General features: G+C 39.8%; 1 long non-coding RNA gene across 6 annotated transcripts in view; it reads left to right on the top strand.

The window, feature by feature from the left end:
- Positions 1–18,600, top strand: part of LOC101712638 (uncharacterized) — a 313,187-nt gene that overhangs the window by 141,891 nt on the left and 152,696 nt on the right. For 2 of the 6 annotated variants that reach the window (XR_015450049.1, XR_015450050.1), the window contains 2 exons: positions 8,301–8,347; positions 8,668–9,525. The exons of 3 other annotated variants lie outside the window; for them this stretch is intronic. This is a non-coding gene — a long non-coding RNA (uncharacterized LOC101712638). The remainder of the gene's footprint in view (positions 1–8,300; positions 8,348–8,667; positions 9,526–18,600) is intronic. One more of the 6 variants, XR_015450053.1, reaches the window with a different exon arrangement.

Genomic DNA, 18,600 nt, shown 5'->3' on the forward strand with positions numbered 1-18,600 from the left:
GCCCACGGTGGCAGGCATGCCACAGGTTCACCACTACTGGTCTAGATGACCAAGACTGAGTCATGTGGCTGAGCTGTCTGCCTGGCTTGTGAAAGCAACCACTCATTAAGAGGTCATTTCTGTGTTCTTCCCCCTGAGGCCGAGAGGTCTCTACAGCAGAGCTCTGATCCATACTTCTTTTCCTTTTCCTACTCTTTCTTTTCATTATTCCCTCTCATTTATTCCTCAGATTTGCTTTTTTTCCACTTTGCTCCCTCTGGCTTCACTTTTTTAAAGGGCTTCACTCTTAGCATTCCGAATGACTCAGTGTGAAGGAAACACAGCAGATGCAGAGAAGGAAGTGAAGGAGGGGGTGTGGAGGGCAGGTGTGGAAAGCAGCTTAGTTCAGATACATGAATTTCTACCTCCAGACTGGTATTCTGAACTGTTCCCTGCTGCTCTGGAATCTCTATAAACAGGGATTTGTCTGGAATGACTTGACAGCTCAGCAGGAAGCTTGCTAAGTGCCAGGACTCTCAAACTGTGAGTGCTGCTCAGCAGTGGAGGGAGAAGGAGCTGCCAGCCCCAGCTGTGCCTATCCCCAGCCTACTAGTGCCATTAAGCTAGGGAGGCCATACGCCCTGTCCCATATGGGGCTGCTCCACTACCAGTGTGTGTGTGTGTGTGTGTGTGTGTGTGTGTATTGGAGGGGGGAACCTTGCAAAGATATCACTTCATGTCTGTTGTTCTGGGGAGCTACTCCTAAAATGTTCCAGAAAGCCATGAAAACAACAGTCCAGTTCTAAAAAATTTTTTTCCTGGGTGGGAACTTTTGTGATTTTACTTAGCAATACTTTTTCTTCTCAAAATCCTTTTTGTAAGAAGAATCTCAGTCTTTCCTGCCACAGTTGTATTCTCTTTCCTCTTTTTTTCCTTAATGGTGCATGTTTTCTCAAAAGCTACAGGTAATTTCCATCTCACTGTTGTGACTGAGACCTAGAGCTTTTAAATAAGAGGGCAAGACAAGCAAATGGTGGGTACTTGGGAAGTGACTTGCAGAGGGCTCTGCTTTGGTCTGCATCTGCCCACAGGGGGCCGCTTCCAAGGGTTTAGGAACCCAGGGTGGGGCCACAGAGAAGCAGTGTCTTGGGAGGTAAAGCCAGGACCATGCAGTCAACAGTGGCCTGCAAATTAGCAAATCATCCTCCACAATGTCCACGGGCCTCACTCAGTCCCAAATGGCTTGCTCTTAAGACCAACTCTTTAATGAAACTTAGTAATTTATCTTATTTTTGTAATACTTGCGAGCAGTAGCTCTACAAGATTGAAAATCTGGTAAGACTACTTTCTAGCTCTATTGATTGAATTCTCCAGAGAAACAGAACCAGTATATAGAAATCTGTTTCTATATCTATACTTCCTCCTATAGGATATCATAATGTATATATCTATATTGGTGTCTATATTATCTATCTATCTATCTATCCATCCATCAATCATCTATCAATCATTTCTTGAATCCAAGGCAGAAACTACAAGAACCTCAGCCAGAATATCTGTTTCTGTTGGAAGACTTTTTCTTCTGTAAACCCCAGTCTTCTCTCTCTTGGCCTTAAGTGATTCAATGAGGCCCATGCACATTATGGAAGGTAATCTCCCTTATTTAGTCAATTGATTATAAATGTTAACCACATCTAAAAAACACTTTTACAGGGGTGGGGATTTAGCCTAGTGATGCTGCCGCCTGCCTCGAAAGCACAAGGTCCAGAGTTCAACCCCCAGTACCAAAAAATAAATGAATAAATAAATTAAAAAAAGCCATCTTTATAGCAACATCAAAAATATCTTTGACCAAACAATTGGTCACCTTGCTGAGCCAAATTGATAGATAAAATCAACCACTGTTTAACTTTTAACTTCCTAGAAGGTCAGTCATATAACGTCTTTAAACTAAGATAATAAGATAAAGGCTAGCTGGTGCCTGCACATACTACACGGTCAGTTCTTGTTGGCTATATTATGATTTTTGCAAGTTCTTGGTAAATTTACATCATTGTCCCATGGTGTCCCTGTATCGGAAATCAGAGTGGTCAACTCTATTTTTTATGTTTATTGATTTGCCATTAGTATAAAGACATCAACTGCTTCATCTTAAAAGAATACCTGCTAGCACAAACAGTAGCATGAAAGCAATGGTAAAATAATAAAATAATGAAAAATTATCTATGATCCCATCAACGTGATTGAACAACTATGTTCATTTTTTAATTATCTCCTCCATCTTTATGATATATAAACATATTTACAGAGCTATACTTGCTACAGATTAAGTTTTACATTTTGCTGTTTTTCAGTGAATATGATAATAAACTACCCAAATTAACTGGATGCTGTTTAAAGATCACAGTTCATAGGGGGCTGGGGATTTAGCTCAGTGGTTCTGCTGCCTGCCTTGCAAGTGGAAGGACCCAAGTTCTATCCCCGGTACCAAAAAAAAAAAAAAGATCACAGTTCATAGTCTCTTATTCTATGAGGAGCCTGAGCAGGCAGGGCAGTATGTTCTCTTGTGCTGGCCTGGCCCAGGAGCTGTTTAGGTGATTTTCATCCACTGTTTTCTTACCAAAAAAAGTAGTTGAAGGACTGGGATTTATGACTGGATTATCAGCATAATCTAGTAAAGTAGAGAAAAAGTCCAGTTATATATTTTTATAGTTTTTTTATGTCATTTGTTTCCTTGTTCTGGGGATTCAGCCTAGGGCCTTCACACTGAACTACATCTCCAGCCCTTCTAAAAAATTTTTTATTTTTTATTTTAAGACAGGGCTTTGCTAAGTCACTAAATTGCCCAAGTTAGGCTTGAATTTGTAATCCTCCTGTTTCAGTCCTCCAGAGTCCTGGGATGACAGCACCATAATACCTAGATTATTTACGTTATTCTTTCTTCCACTTAGGATGTGCTGAGCTCCTTCAGTGTGCTGTGTATCAGAGACTGGGTATGAGGCCAAGCACGAATCAGACCACAGATCTGCCCTCTCAGGGTGAGACAGAAGGAAGTGACACAGACAGGGAGGAGAGACCTAAGGGCTACCACAGAAGGGAGCATCTAACTGAGGGTTGGGTTATAGCAGAGTGGCAGAGGGTAAGGAGAGGGAAAGAGAGAAATCCTGGAAGATGCTCTAAGCTGAACCCTTAAGGGTGAGTAGGAGTTAGCCAGGTGAAGAGGGGAGAGGGGGTCAAGGTCATTTCTATTGGTAGCAGAAGAAAACTCGCTGTGACATAAAACAGAACCCAGATGTTTTTCTCCTTATTTAAGCAAACCCATGACCCACAGGTAAGTCCATGGGAACAGCATATGGAAGGCCCACTGTCCTCACACCATGGGGAGGAACTGAACATTGTCCATTCTGGCTGGAGGAAGAGTGTGGTAGTGAAAGGGGTCCATGTTAAGGATTTTGGATTTCCTTCTGTAGTCCATGAGGACCCACAGAAATGTTGTAAGGAGAGGAGTGATGAGCTGTTACCTGTACTTATGTGGGGAGGGCAAGACTGTCTGCCTGGAGACCAATTATGGCACCACTAGGGTCACGCAGATAAAACGTGACAATGATCAGCATGGGGTAATGACAGTACAGATGGAGAAAAACAAATGGAATCAAAAGATATTTAGAAGACAGAAAGGTTGGTGGGAGCTTGGTTAATTAGGTTCGTAAAAGAGAAAGCAGTTGGAGATGAAGCTCAGAACTCTTCTAGTTTGTATCCTATGTTCTTGAAAATAATAATTCTTTATCTAAAACTGTTTCACCTTTAGGGCAATTGCAGTCGTGTCATCTAGTTAAATATTTTATCTTTGATGTAGAAGGCCCCGTAGCACAAGGAAAGCCTGTTGGGGTTGGGTACAGGTCTTTCACAAACACCAATGTGATTCCAGATCAATCATTTTTTCTCCTATCAGGATGCATGAACAGCTGCAAAATAAGACAAGAGGATTATAAACTGAGGTGGGCTTAGCATTGTGCTATCATGCAAAATGAATACATTTACATGACAATAAAACTACTGGGGCTACTCTTACTCTGAAAAGACTGGCCTGAGGTTCTTCTGGCCCCTGGTCCTGTTTAATTTCTCCAGGGAGTGAGTGAGGAATCCATATTTTGCCACACCTATAACAACTTCAGAGCATGTCTTTGTGTTGAATACTTTTTTGGTGAAACTCTGGCATAGTGATTAAATTCTTGAGTCAGGTAAGCCTGGATTAGACTCCTCATTCCATTGTTTATTAGCTGTTTGATTTTGAGAAAATTATTTAATGATTTAGCCTGTTTTCTCACTTGTAAAATAGGAATAGCAGCAGCACTTATCTAACAGGTTATTGTAAAGATTAAATAAGAGAGTGTATGTAAATGCCAGAGCTCCTGAGGAGCGAGAAATGCTCAATTCATATTAATCACTATTGTTTTTATATACTCTTTTCTATAAAGCATTTAAATTCAATGATTTTTAAAAGTAAATTTATAGAGTTGATCAATCATCACTAAAATCCAAATGTGAACCCACCTCTACAAGAAGTACACATTTGTAAGTCACACCCTGTTCTCATACACAACCCTGGTCTACCAGGAATCTACCTTCTGTTTGTATATATTTGTCTTTTCTAGACATTTAATATAAATGAGTTCAAACATATATGCAGTCTTTCGTGTCTGGCTTTTTTCACTTAGTATTGTTTTTTGGGTTCATCCATTTTGCAGCATGAGCGATACTTTCATTTCTCTTTATTATTGAACAGTGGTCCATTGTTACAAGCATACCACATTTTGTCTATCCATCCACCACATGGTGGATATTTGGACTGTTACAACATTTGAGCTATTGTGAATAATTCTTCTGTGAACATTTGTGTATAAGTCTTTGTGTGGGCAGATTGATACGTCATCTTCCAGTTCTGAAAGTCTAAATATATATGAAATACTGAAGAGAATGACTGTTGAATCTAGCTTTGGCTCCTATCCTTGGGGAATAACTACATTTTTGTCAGAATGTTTTGAAGGAGCACATTCATCTTAACATAGCACACTTAACATAGAATTTATCTTTTCAATTAAAAAAGAAAAAGGCGATTTTAACAAAATACTTGGCCAAAAGTAGATTAGGGATTAGGCTTATTATTTTTGAATTTTAATAAAAAATTTCAAGAAGGGTTAGATTAGAATCCAATGGCTGCCATGTTGCCCAATTGCAGGCAACTTTCATTGGAGTTGTGTGTCCGGATGTGCCTTCACATGGTTTATAATACATGTAGAGCTGTGTGTGTGTGTGTGTGTGTGTGTGTGTGTGTGTGTGTGTGTGGCTGTACTCCTAGTCTTCTTGAATCTGGAAGCAAAGCCTGATCTATTTCTCCAGGCCAAATCAGAAATGGAGCTGAGTCTGGGATATTACTCTGCAGACTGCTGCAGTCTGTGACTCCATGGAGTCCTGGCAGGGGGCTTATTTTAAGTCAAAGAAATCTTAGCCTAGAATTGCAGATGGTGCCCTTGTAGAGCTGATGGGACAGACTGAAAACACACTCCCTCTGGTCAGTCTCCTTGAGTCCCTGACTGTGTTCTAGCCTTGGGATGGTACCCATAGTTTAGATGAGAATGGGGTAGACCTATTGATAAAGTTTTGGGGTAAGAGAAGCCAACTGGGACATATATCTTGTTGGGACATGTGCGTTCTTGTATCATTCCCCTGAAAGAATTAGGCTGAACTCTCTCAGCAGAGAGTTGTGGAAAATTCGAGACATTCTGTGGAAAGACCAAGTTAATGTTCAAGTTTCAGAATCTGATCTTAGGTCAAATATCTCTTGCATTTGCCAGTAAAAAGAGCCCAGATGTTTTTCTATTTATTTAGGCAAACCCTTGAAACACAAGTTAACGATATAAACCTTTACATTTGCAATGTTAAGAGGCCATATTTGGAAAGTCACAGGCATAAAATATATACTGTGAAATGGGAGGTCAGGATGGTGAACTCATTTCAGAACCAGAGTTTTTGACTCAAGAATTTTGATGGGGTCTTCACGTTAGTTGAGCTTTTTGGTCCTAATATCATTGAGAGAATTAAATCATGATATTAAAACATTGAAACACTAATGCTTTGTTTTTATTGGCAAAACCCAAAATGATCTAATACTAATGCCATGAAACATCAGTCACTTTTTTTCCTGATGAATAAGATGAACTTTGGCTGCTTATGATAGTAAATTTAATAATGTCAGTGATTTGAACTGTTTCAATTCTAAATGTGCAGAAATCTCCCCCCAACCCACTGTCAGGAAGTTTTGTGGCAAATAAGATGAGAACATATCGTTCACATGAGACATGTGTATGCCAAACTCTGAGTACCCACTGCTGGGCTTGTTCTCACAGGTGGTCTGAATTTGCTTCTAGCTGGTCCTGTAAGCAGATTTAATATTTCATAAGCACTGCTCCATCTCATGCCTCCATTATTGACACCACATGGAAGTCAGGAAATTGGTTCTTTCTGGGAACATTTTGCAGAAATATGCAGCCTGTCAGCCCCTTTCTCCTGGGTGCATTCACAGAGTGGCTCACGATTACAAGTACTGAACCTTCTCCAGATGTGTGCAGCCACTCAGCTCCAACTTTATCTCCAGTCCTGAAGATGGACTTGACAAGATGGATTATTTGTGGCCGTATTGTAATAACTTTGTGAAATTGGAGTTCCCAGTGATTGTAATGGAGGGTGAGGAATGAGCAGCAGTGGAATGGAGAATTTCTCTTTGCAGTAAACAATACAATAGAACAACAATAATAAAAAGAACAAATCAGCTGTGGCATCTTCCAACTCTGGACACTGACTATTCCAGACTGTTCTAATTCTTTCCTTTTTATGATTCTGTTTATGTTACACACATTAAAGTTAAGTCATGTCTTTAATAAGATGGAAACTGGAAGTGAGATTTGAAAATGACTGAATCAGGCTTCTTAACTTTTTTCTTCTCTTGGAGAGCACAGAAACAACTGACAGAAAGGGATATACCAAAGAAAACAATTTTAATTGTCGGCTTCCATGGAAAATTCAATCCAGTCTTTCATTCATTCGCTCCCCAGTGCAGTGCCAGCAGACTTCTCTCTATATGTCTGAGGCCTTAATTTAGCTGATGAATTTCTGAAGGGTAACTGCATTTCTCAAAGAAAATTTCTAGCAATAAATGATGCATATGCTCTCTTGTCACAAAAGACAGCCTTTTCCAGGATAAAGTAATTGAGGGTAGATTTCTCTTGCGTTTTGTTAGTAGTGATGATTTCAAGAGAGTATGCCTTTAAAGCAAGGCTGTATTTAAATATTTCTTTTAAATCACAAGTCCTCTAAATTGATAGTTATAAAATTGAGTTCCTTTGGGAGTTGTTTGCACATCTCAAGGTTGACACTCTTGGTTTGATCTAGATGTTCTAGATAAAATTCCTCAAGTCCAGCTGCTATGATTTAGCTTAGTATGTTTGTACAGAAGGATTTCCTTTGTCATTGAAGAGATGGAATCAAAACAGAATTAGTCATTCTTGCATCTTCTATTTATAGCCCTGCTATTATTCAGATGCACTGTAGAAAAATGATGTGGACAAGATTTTTTCTCCTTTCCTTTCTGTTCTTTTTTTTTTCTTTGTAAACAAAACTCTTTTTATACTCTGTGGATTTAAGTTGGGTTGCATAGACAGACAAAGCACTTAACAAAAATATTACTACTTAAATGAAAAATTACCTACTAAGTCATGCCATCTCTATTTTCCAATTAAAGGTTTGTCAGTACAAAGTATGTGGGATGACCAGAAGTCATGGATGACTTACACGGAAGTGGCATGGGTTGAAAAGGTCAATTTGAAAAATTATTTGTATAGGTCACTCATGACTAATAGTCCAAGTCTTGAGAGTATATAAACAAAGTCCCATCCTATTCATTTAGCTTAATGCCCGCACTAGAACTAGCTGAAAATGGGTGAGAGTCACGATTTAAGACATTTTTTTGGGGGGAAATATTAATTTATTATTTTTGCATGTGGTGGGGTGGGGTAAAAGGGTTGGCTATACTGGGACAAGTGGAGCAGTTAGATAGATTGGCAAGATAAACTGGTTGTGGGAACTCCCTGGGATACTTAGTTTTCTTCCTTTTTTTTTTTTTCGGTACCAGGGATCAAACTCAGGTCCTTGAACTTGCACAGCAGGCGTCGAAACCACTGAGCTAAATCCCTGGCCCTGGTTTTCTTATTTTATTTTTTCTTTTCTTTTTTTTTCTTTCTTTCTTTCTTTTTTTTTTTTTGCAGAGAGCTGATTTTAGAGGCATCTAGACTAGCTTGCTGGATGGAAGAAGGTAAGAAGCCATGCTCTAGCTTTGTACTGATCTGATCTATATGGGAATTAGGTATGTCAACCCAAAGGCAAGTTGAGGTACACTGGATTTGGGAACAAAAAGTTTGAGTCAAAATGAGGATGGACACCCTGGAAAAATATGAATTCTAGTTGCCCAGAATAAGTGCTTGGGAAATGACACCCAGGGGTCTGGCTTTTTGGATTAAAAGAAGTACAAGAATGAAATTACAGCAAAGCAGTTGTTACTATGTACAATGTCAGTTGACAAAAATAGCACAGGTTGTTGATTGGTTTTCTCTTTCTTTGTATTGTCCATTCCAGGTGAGAACTGCCATCAGTAGGAACAAGGCATTCTCCAAGTTATTTACCTCCCTCTTGGCCTCAGTATGTCTCCACAGAGCTAAGGCCAAGTAGTTAAAGGATAAATTAATCTGATGATGAGACTTTGGAGTTCAGGATGATGTGCCTTCTGCCAATCCCACAGCCCATGTCTGCCAGGCCTGATAGGCATTTACAGACCCCATTCTTTTATTTATGTCTTTAGACATAAGTAATTAAGTAGGATGAAGTATGGGAAAAAGTGCTTTGTAAATTCTGAAATTCTCTGCTATTACTACTCACTGAAACAGCAGAAGTGGCAGCCCGTGTCACACAATATCCCTCCAGCTAGCATTTGCTGAGTAAAGGAACTGAATCAAAACGTAATTGGACAAGAGCAAGTCAAAAATGGAAATAAAAGATGGAGAAGGTAGACAGTTGGTGTCCTCCATCTAAAACTTTCCTTTAGTAGGGTCAAATCAGTAAATAGCTTATTTTCATTGGTAATAGCATGTAAAAGATTTGCTAGATAAAAATCTAGAAATGTCACCCTTGGTGATTATACAGGGGAGCAACTCTTTGTCTCCTATCTGTGCTGAACATGCATTAGGGTTCCCATTGCTTTGGACATCTATTGAAGTAGCCTTCACTGGACCCCAAACTCACACAAATCCAATGCATATGCATGAAACGTCTGAGCCAAAGACCAAAACCACTGTCCTAACAACTAGTCAGTCATGTAGCTCAGCCCTAGCACTGAGGCTTCCTGATGATCTTCAAGTGGGATTCGATCTTTGGTACCCAGAGAATGGGCGAAAGTTTCAAGAAGAGATTTCTCAAGCCTTGAGGCTTCACAAGAAGGTAGGACCAAGATTTCTCTGTCTCCCACAACTTAATCTTAATTATTCTGAGATTAGTTGGGAGGTGAGTAGGAGCACAGGGAGACCTGTTATACCACCTTAGCTAGAGGATGAGCAGAAGAAACTCTGTGACTACTGTGGTGTGCCTCATTCCTCGGGAGATGATAGCTAGGCTGGGGAACTGAAGGGTTAGTGATAAGTAAGACTCAAACCCATGGAATGCATGGGAAGCATACATGACAGGCAGTAGTAACACCACCAAAGCCTTCAGCAACCCCATGTGGTGAGAGACCCAAGAGGATCTGGGCTCAGGGGTTTGGAATGCCATGAGAGGGAAGGATGTGGCAATCATCAGGCTTTGGGATTCTTGGAAAAGAGTGTCATGTGGACTGTAATATGGCCCTCGATAGCCTATCATTAATCTCAGTTGTGTAGTCCTCCCTCTACTGCTCAAGTCACTACATCTATGGGTCCTGGGGAATGTTGGAAGGCTTTGATGTGGTGAATGGACGCCAACAGTGGAGATCCTTGCAGAGCAGCAATACTCATAGGTACAAGGCAACCTCACCGAGGAGGACTCATCTGGAGGCCTGGAGGAATAGTGACAAGTCCAGGCCCCTATAGGAGGTGGGTGGCGAAGATAGATCAGCTGTAGGTACCCAGTCAAGCGTATGGCTCATATCTGGAAGAAGTAAGGTATGATTTGAGAACTTGAGAAGAAAGCAAAGTCATATAGATTGTACAGTGTCTCAGCAGGGGTTGTCAAGGGGGCTGCAGTCAATAGACATGTGGGTTCCAATGGCTCCCTTAAGGGATATAGGATATCATGCTGGAGCATCAAACCCAATACTCAGCCTTACATGCTGGTGGGAGCACAGCTTCTGATAGATTAGCATGCTGCAGGGTTAGAAATGACTTAGAGTCTAGCTGGGGCTGAACATACAGGTTAAATCTCTAACACTTTTAGCTTGATGGAGTTAAGGCAGGTATTCTCCTTGGAAGTAATAAAAGATCTTTGTAACATAGAACAGCTAGTATTAATGGGGAAAGTGTTGGAGTATTATCAAATGTATATTTTTGATATTTCTGAGTAGCTCAAATAAAGAGAATCATGAGTTAATTATTCTGTGAAAAATACATGCTGGATCAAAAACTAGAACAGATGATGTGATAAGTATGGACATACTATTAAGACTACTTGACATGATCCTTGCAATCAGGATTGTTTTGGTAAATAGGAGACCATGTGGTCACAAAGGCGTATCTTACATTGAGGGGATTATCTCTGTGTAAGAGGGAGAAAGAATACATAAGCAGGAGTGATAGAGGCTGTGTGTGAGAGATGCTTACCAGAGGAGTTCAGGGAAGGGAGAGAGATTGCCTCATGGAGCAGTCAGGGAAAACTTTATAAAGGTGGTTGCACATAATTAAGGTTTGGTGGTTGGATTGGATTTGGTCATGGAGCTACAGACCTGGGGGTCTTTGAGGCAGAGACATAGGATGAAACCCAGGAGTTTGGAAGCAAAAATTGTAGGAAGCACAGGAAAGTAGATTTTTCTGTCTTGAAGATGGCATTGACTGGTAGATTTGGGTGACAGGCATTGGGCACTGTACTCTGTGCTGCAAGATAAAGATGAAAAATGTCAGAAATGAAGACAAGTATTTGTGAGATGCAGATTTATCCTAAAGTAATTTAGAGTATTTATTCTTTGGGTCCATTCATGGAAATATGTGAGATAAAAAAGATTCTGAATGAGAGAACCAAGAACCAAAACTTATGTTTCTATGGGCATAAACATATATGGAAGGAGATTTATTCAGTGCTGTATGGAAGTGGACTTAATGGTTGGTTCAGTATTAAAACTGCTAAGAGAGGAGTAAGTATCAAAATATCATATGAAGTATTGCTGAGAGGCCAGGAGAATAGACAAGGAGACAATTGGATGGAATTGCTGTCTTAACTATGACTTTAACTATAACTTAGAGATGTGGTTTCCAGTGAGTGGGTCAGAGGCAAGGGTGAAGGTGGAATCCTCAGTACAACAGATTACAGATGGTTCTCAAAGTGTGGTCTCTAGACCAGCAGTGTCAGAATCAATTATTTCTGCAAATTTTTGGGCCCCAGCCCTGACCCACTCAATTGGAAACCCCAAAGATAAAGCTTAGAAGCCTGTGTTTGATCAAGGCTCCCAGTTGATTCTGATGGATAATAAATTTTGAGAACCACTATGCTATGAGGATACATTGTGCAACCATAAAGCCCAAGAGAGCCCTACATGTTAAATCTTATTGTTGAAAGGCCTGTAGACCTAGGAGAGAGTATTCTCAAAAGCGTCCTGCTTTCATCTTGACACACTCAGATTACCTCCTCATGGGGATGTATGATTTGAGGGGAAACTCTCAGTTTTGCAGCTTGCTGTTTTGCATACAGTTGTCCATGTCCATCAAGTCATTGGAGATTTTGGGGGTTTAAGAGCCTTCTGGGCCAGCTGTTTTTTTGGGGGGAGCAGAGGGGAATTGTGTTTTTACCTTCAGGCAGGGATGACAAACGGGTTTTATTTGTGTGTTACATTTGAATAGCAATGATTGTCTGGAATTCTCTACTGAGATAAATTGTGAGGGCAGATCCCCCAGTGAGGGAATCATGGCTGGCAATGTCTGCGATGGTGCAGAGGGCGAGAAGCAGTGACATGCACAGCATGTGTTTAACAGCCTGCCATAGGGTTTATGAAGATCCCTGGGGGATTAGATACTTTTTTTGGTGGTGATAGGAGCCTGGAGAAAAGACAGACAAAAGTGTTGAGGAGGTGCTGAGGTATGGGAAAATATCTCATAATTTTTCCTGGAGTCCACCATGTTGGCTTCTAAACCATGTTCTGATACTTGATACCAACACAAATACCCACACCTTGTCAAAGCTCTAGGAAACCTTAGGAAAAGTGAGAAGAAAATCTGCTATTCCTCATTATAAATGTAAGAGATGATGTAGAGTCTGCTCTTCTCTTCTGGAAACTACTTCTTGCTGTTTGTTTTGCCTGCTGTACAGATCCAGCATCCAAATGACACTGTGGCCAGAAACAATAGTAGCTGTTCTTCTCCTGCAGGTCCTCTGGGCTGTCCAAGACACTGCAGAGCAGCCCTGCCCCTGGGGAAGCTTTGTGTATTCATGCACTTACACAAACAGTTGCATTGGCTTGGCTTACTGAGTGGTGTTCTTTCATAGACAACCTGTTATCGTACTTACAATCATAGTCTGGGGAATTAAGTTATTTCACATATTTTTGCCCTGTGGTAGCATAATGACTATTTTAAAGGAAAAATCTTGGAGGAGCTCATGAAGAGTAATTAAATATGACACGGCATAAGGAAGAATCAAATAATATTATGTAAAGCATGAAGTTTAAGCTTTCTTTGAGTCAAATATGAACAAATTTTTCCTATTCAAACTTTTAAAATCTAGGTCAGTGACAAATCTTTGGGTTTGTTTGGAAGAATCATTTGCCCAATCAGCAATTTAAATAATGAACCTGGGGTGTACCTGGAAGGGGAGTTTTGGGGGACAAGAGAAGTGCATTTTAGTCTTAGCTTTAGCTCTAATTTTTTGTGTTCTTGAGCAAGTCTCTTAATCTCTCTTGGTCTCAATTTTTGGATCGAATAAGAAGAGAGTTTGAACAAAGTACTCTGTAAGTCCCCTTGTAGTTCTAAGATATCAGTTATACATCTGGGTTTGACATTTATCTGATCTTAATGTTCCATTGTCCTAAGCTCATTAGTTTCAGGGGCTTGTCTTGCTGCTGGTTCTACTTTCTCTCCTCTCTTTTTTCTTGTTTGTTTGGAAAAACTTTATTTCAATGTAATACAAATAGATATTAATAAAGAAAATATTTTTTAAAAAGTCTTTTGACTTCTATGAAAAAATACTTTCTCTCTTCTTAAAGGAATTTTTATTCTTCAGGTTCAGTTACTCAAGCCAATGGCTAGATTTATGTTATCCTGAATATTGCTTTATGGTAGTTTACTTGTTGGGAGAATACATAAGAAGTTAATTTAAAATAAAGCAAAAGATCCCACTCCTTTCAAAGGATCTCCCAGAATGTCTGAAATCTCTATTACTTACTCCTTTGGCTTAAGATATGCAAATCTTGTCTGTACATTAATTTACATTTCTGGAGACCATACTGTATGAAATGCATTGTACTAAGAAGCACCAGTCCAATTTCTGTTCTCAGGAGTTTATGATCCAATAAGAGTATTGTCTGAAAGAGGTCACAGATGATAACACGCTGGAGTTATTTTTGAACAAAGGAGTGACCTCTGAAGAAAAAATGCTAAATGAAAGTAAACCAGAGTCAGTCCATTTTTTGCTGCTGTAACAGAATACTTGAGACTGGATAACTTATAAGTAATAGAGATGCATTTCTTTCAGTTATGGAGGCTGGGAGGTCCAGTAGCAAGGTGTCAACATTTGGTAAGGACTTGCTTGCTGTGTCTCCTGCGGTGGAAGGTAAAAGGGCAAGAAAGTGCAAGAGAGCAAGAGGCTAGCAAGGACAGGGTTCACTTCTATAATAGGCATAGTCTTGTGATAATGACAGCAATGCAGTCATGAGGGCTGAGATAATCACTTCTTATTGAGTTCCACTTTTCCACAGTGTCGCCCTAGGTACTGCTTCCAACACATGAACTCTGGGGGACATATTCAAATCATAGCATTCTAAAGATTAGAGTGGGTGCATGTGTGAATCTTTTATTCATTTAGATAATACCATTCTAAAGATTCTGTAAAGGCTATCTTATACTTTTAGCCAGATTGTTAAAGTCTGAGCTATTGGGAAGTATGTAAAAGCACGGATTACTGCAGCCTCTCAGAAATAACTGAAACACACTAGCAGGACTCTGGAGAAACCTATGCACTTGTAAACTTGGCAGCCTTTAGCTGTGACTGGTTGCACCAGGCCAGATGAACTGTTGGGAATGTTGAGAGAGCCAGGGAAAGAACTTGCTTACTTCTGTCGCCCGAGAGAGGGGAAAAAATAATTCAAATGACAGACATCCAACAGGATGATGGTTCAGTACTTGGAAAGCAGTGAGACTGAAAACCACCTGTGGTTGGTAATGGAAAGTAAATGTGCATTAAAAAAAAATTTCAACTACTATTTTGAGCTTCTTCCCTCCAAGTAAAATGCCAGGGCACAGAGGTACACAGTTGCTTATGTGACAGCAAGAGTGTGCCTTTGTGACTCATACACAATTTGAGGTCTCCGTGGTCTTTCTGAATTAGAAAGAGTGAATATACAGGGCCAAATTCAAAGAGTAGGAATTCAGAAATACAAAAACTGGCTTAAGAGATAGATTAAGAGGCCTAAATATGTTTGGCTTGGATGCAGAATGGAAAGAAAGGGGATATAATAGCCATCTGCACGTCTGCGAGGAGTTGAAACTCAAACTAAATAAGGAGGGAGCTGTTTGGAGTGGTGTCCAGAAACACAGCCATGCCTGACCTGATGAAACTGAGAAAAGGAAAACTCAGCCTGGATGTCAGGAAAATACTTCTTCCCCAAGTTCCACAAATCTGCCAAGGGAAGTATATAAGTCTTGTTATTTGAAGTCACTTAAAACTAGATTGGATATGCCACTCATTTTTTTTAGCCCTCCCTCAATCATTTTGTTATCTAAAACTTTGTTTTCTTTTCTCCTGCTTATATTTGAAAGTTCTCTCAATTAAATGTCCCTTGTGAAAAATGGAGGTATTTCAGACTTATTTTTAATTTAAAAATAAATAATAAAACTTAGATTTCCTGGAAAAAAGGTCTCCAGGATGTTGATTATATTTTTCTTTCCTTTCAGTTTATTCTTTAAATTGGTTTTTTTCAAGCTTATTTTGACACAGACTTTAGTTGTTTGGTTTTGGTTTTAGAGTAGAATTGCAACAAGAGTTTTTTCTTTTTGGTACTGGGGATCGAACTCAGGACCTCGAGCTTGCGAGGCAGGTGGCAGAACCACTGAGGTAAGTCCTTGGGCCCAACAAGAGTAATTTTTAAAATTTTGTCTTTCTTGCAATGCTGGAAATTGAACCCAGGGCCTCATGGATGCTAGGTAAGCAGTCTACCACCGAGCTACACTTCCAGACTGAAGAGTAGTTTTATTGGGTACTTCAGATTACTTAAAAATGAGAGAAGTCTAATGAAATTAGGAATCAATAACAGTCGTGAACTTGGAAAATATACCAATATGTGAAAATTAACATACTCCTAAATAATGAATAGGCCAGTAAAGAAATCTCAAGGGAACTTAGACAATATTTTGAGATGTGTGAAAACAAAAACACCACATAATGTCATTTACAGGATGTAGCTAACATAGTGTTCAGGTTAACTTTATTCCTATAAATTAGTGCTTATATTTAAAAAGAAAAAGGTCTCAGGTTAGTAATCTAACTTCTCCATTAAGAGACTAAAAAGAAGACAAGCTAAACTTAAACCAAGCAGAAGGAAGGAGATGACAAAGAGTAAAAATAAGTAAAATAAGAATAGAAAAACAATGAAAAAAATCAATGACTCCAAAAGTTGGATTTTTGAAAGATACAGAAAGTTGATAAACCTTTAGGTAGATGAGCCCAGGGCAAGGGTGGGGATGGGGGGGATTAAAGACTCAAATTACTAAAATCAAGAATAATCTATTTCAAAAAATAGGCAAAGGATTCGAGTAAAACTTTCTCCATAGATGACATAAAAATGGCCAATAAGTACACGGACAAATTCTCTGCATCATCAGTCATCTGGGAAATGCAAATCAAAATCACAGTGAGATGCTGCTTTAACTACTCTGATGACTATAATAAAGAACTAGATAAAAAAAAGAACTAGATAATAGTGTTGGTGTGGATGTGGCAAAATTGGAACCTTCACATACATGCTCTCGCGCATCACTAATGGGAATGTAAAATGGTGCTGCTGCCGTGGAAACAGCTTAGCAATTGGTTCCATGCTAAATATAGATGTAGCACAGGACTATGTGTCTACCCTTAAGAATTAAGATCATAGGCCCTATGACGGGACAGATCATAGGCCCACTCAGGGAGGCTGAAGCAGCATAGCAAGTTCCAGCACAACCTGGGCAATTTGGCAACCTAGAAAGACCTTGTTTTAAAACAGAAAAGGGCTGAGGATATAGGTCAGCACAAAGGCCCTGGGTTCAATCTCCAGTGCTGGGAAAAGTCTTCCACAAAATGTTGTGTGTGGGCCAGGGATTTAGCTCAGTGGTTCTGCTGCCTGGCTCGAAAGCACAAGGTCCTGAGTTCAATCCCTGGTACCAGGAAAAAAAAAAGTTGTATGTGAATATTCACAGCAGCATTGTTTATAGTTCAAAGTGGAAACAACTGATGAGTAAGTAAGCAAACAGACAAAGTGTATCCACTTGGTGAAATATCCTTTGTCAATAAAAAGGAACAAGGGAGTGATGTATATTATAACATGGATTAAACTTGAAAACATTGTGCAAAGTACAAGAAGCACTCATAAAAAACCACTTACTCCATTTACATAAAATTTCCAACATAGGCAAATCTAAAGAGGCAAAAGTAGATTCATGGTTACTAGTGGGTGAATGGAGTATGAGAGTGTTCTACAATTAGATTGTAGTTGCACAATTCTGTGAATATATTAACAACCATTGAATTATGAACTTTAAATGGATGAATTGTATAGTGTATGAATTGTATCTCACTAAAGCGGTTTTATTTTTTATTTATTTATTTATTTTAAAAATTCTTTTATTGGTACACTTTAGGTATACAATACATTTACATTTATCATTGGGTGCTTGTACCTGTACATGATGTATCTTGGTTCTTATTTTTTCCCCATTACCTGTGCACCCTTCACCCCCTCCACCCTTCCCTATTTACATACTTTGTTTCCATTATTTTTCTTTTCTCATAATTTTTCCTTTCCATTCTTCCCTTTCCCCATCTCCTCCTAAAGCTGTTTTAAACAAAAAGTATAAAAAGGTCTCTATGATGATGGACATCTCTAACGTCAGTTATGAAAATGTTGATCTAGAAAAGTCTACCTACCCTCTCTCCCTCCAGCGCTCTCTGCCTCTTTCTGTCTTTCTCTTTTATGGAATTTCACCAGTGATCTAATTTGTGACCCATAAATGACTGGGACTTTTAGGTGACCAACTTGATGAACTTGAGAAGAGTAAACTCAACTAAGAAACGAGGAAAAATATTTTTTGCACAAGTTCCACAAATATTTTGAGAGAGGTGGTGGACATCTTAGATACTGTCTTAGTCACTTTCCACCAGATCCCTGACACAGGAGAAGTTTATTTTGGCTCACCTTTCAAGGCCACAGTTGGCGGGCTCTGAGGCAGGAAGGCACGGAGTGAGGGCGGGAAGGAAGAAAGCTGTGCATGTCATGGCAGCCAAGAGGCAGAAAGCAAGGGGACAGGCCAGGGAGGGAGAGACCCTCCCCAGTCCCTCCTCAGTCACCTGCCTCTTCTGACTGGTCTCCATCTTTTAACAGCAACTCAGCCGCAGGGCTTTCATAACCCAATCACCTTCCAGAAGCCGGATCTATTGCATGAAGCTTTGGGGGGACATCTAGATATAAACCAAAACAGACGCCGGAGTTCATTAAAACCAGACTGGATGAACCACCCACCTATTCTACTGGGTGGGACTGGGGCAGTGGTGGCAGCATGGTCCACCACCTCACAGTGAGGGGAACCCCATACTGAGCCATCGGTCCTGGAATGAAAAGCCCACTGCCACTGCTCCTAGAAGAGAGGCTAGGTTCCTTGCTGCCAGGCCATCCCCAGCATCATTACTACAATGGAACATTTTAAACAGTGCCCCAGTGTTCCAGACACGAGGGAAAACTTTTTTCTAACCCTCTAAAATAGAACATGAAACCTGACAGTGCACGAAAATCAACAAAAATCCCAACTCAGTAAACTGTGAAATGTCAGGTTCACAGTAAGTGGAGAGAAGGAGTAGGATAGAAATTGAACATAAGATGTCATTTCAGCACTGTGGTAGGTTGTTCTTCTCTGGGCACTTTTTTAATACAGTGTG

This window comes from Heterocephalus glaber, unplaced genomic scaffold, assembly GCF_053883595.1.
Source record: "Heterocephalus glaber isolate CG9 unplaced genomic scaffold, H.glaber_assembly_v1.0 deba00000901, whole genome shotgun sequence".
Taxonomy (NCBI): domain Eukaryota; kingdom Metazoa; phylum Chordata; class Mammalia; order Rodentia; family Bathyergidae; genus Heterocephalus; species Heterocephalus glaber.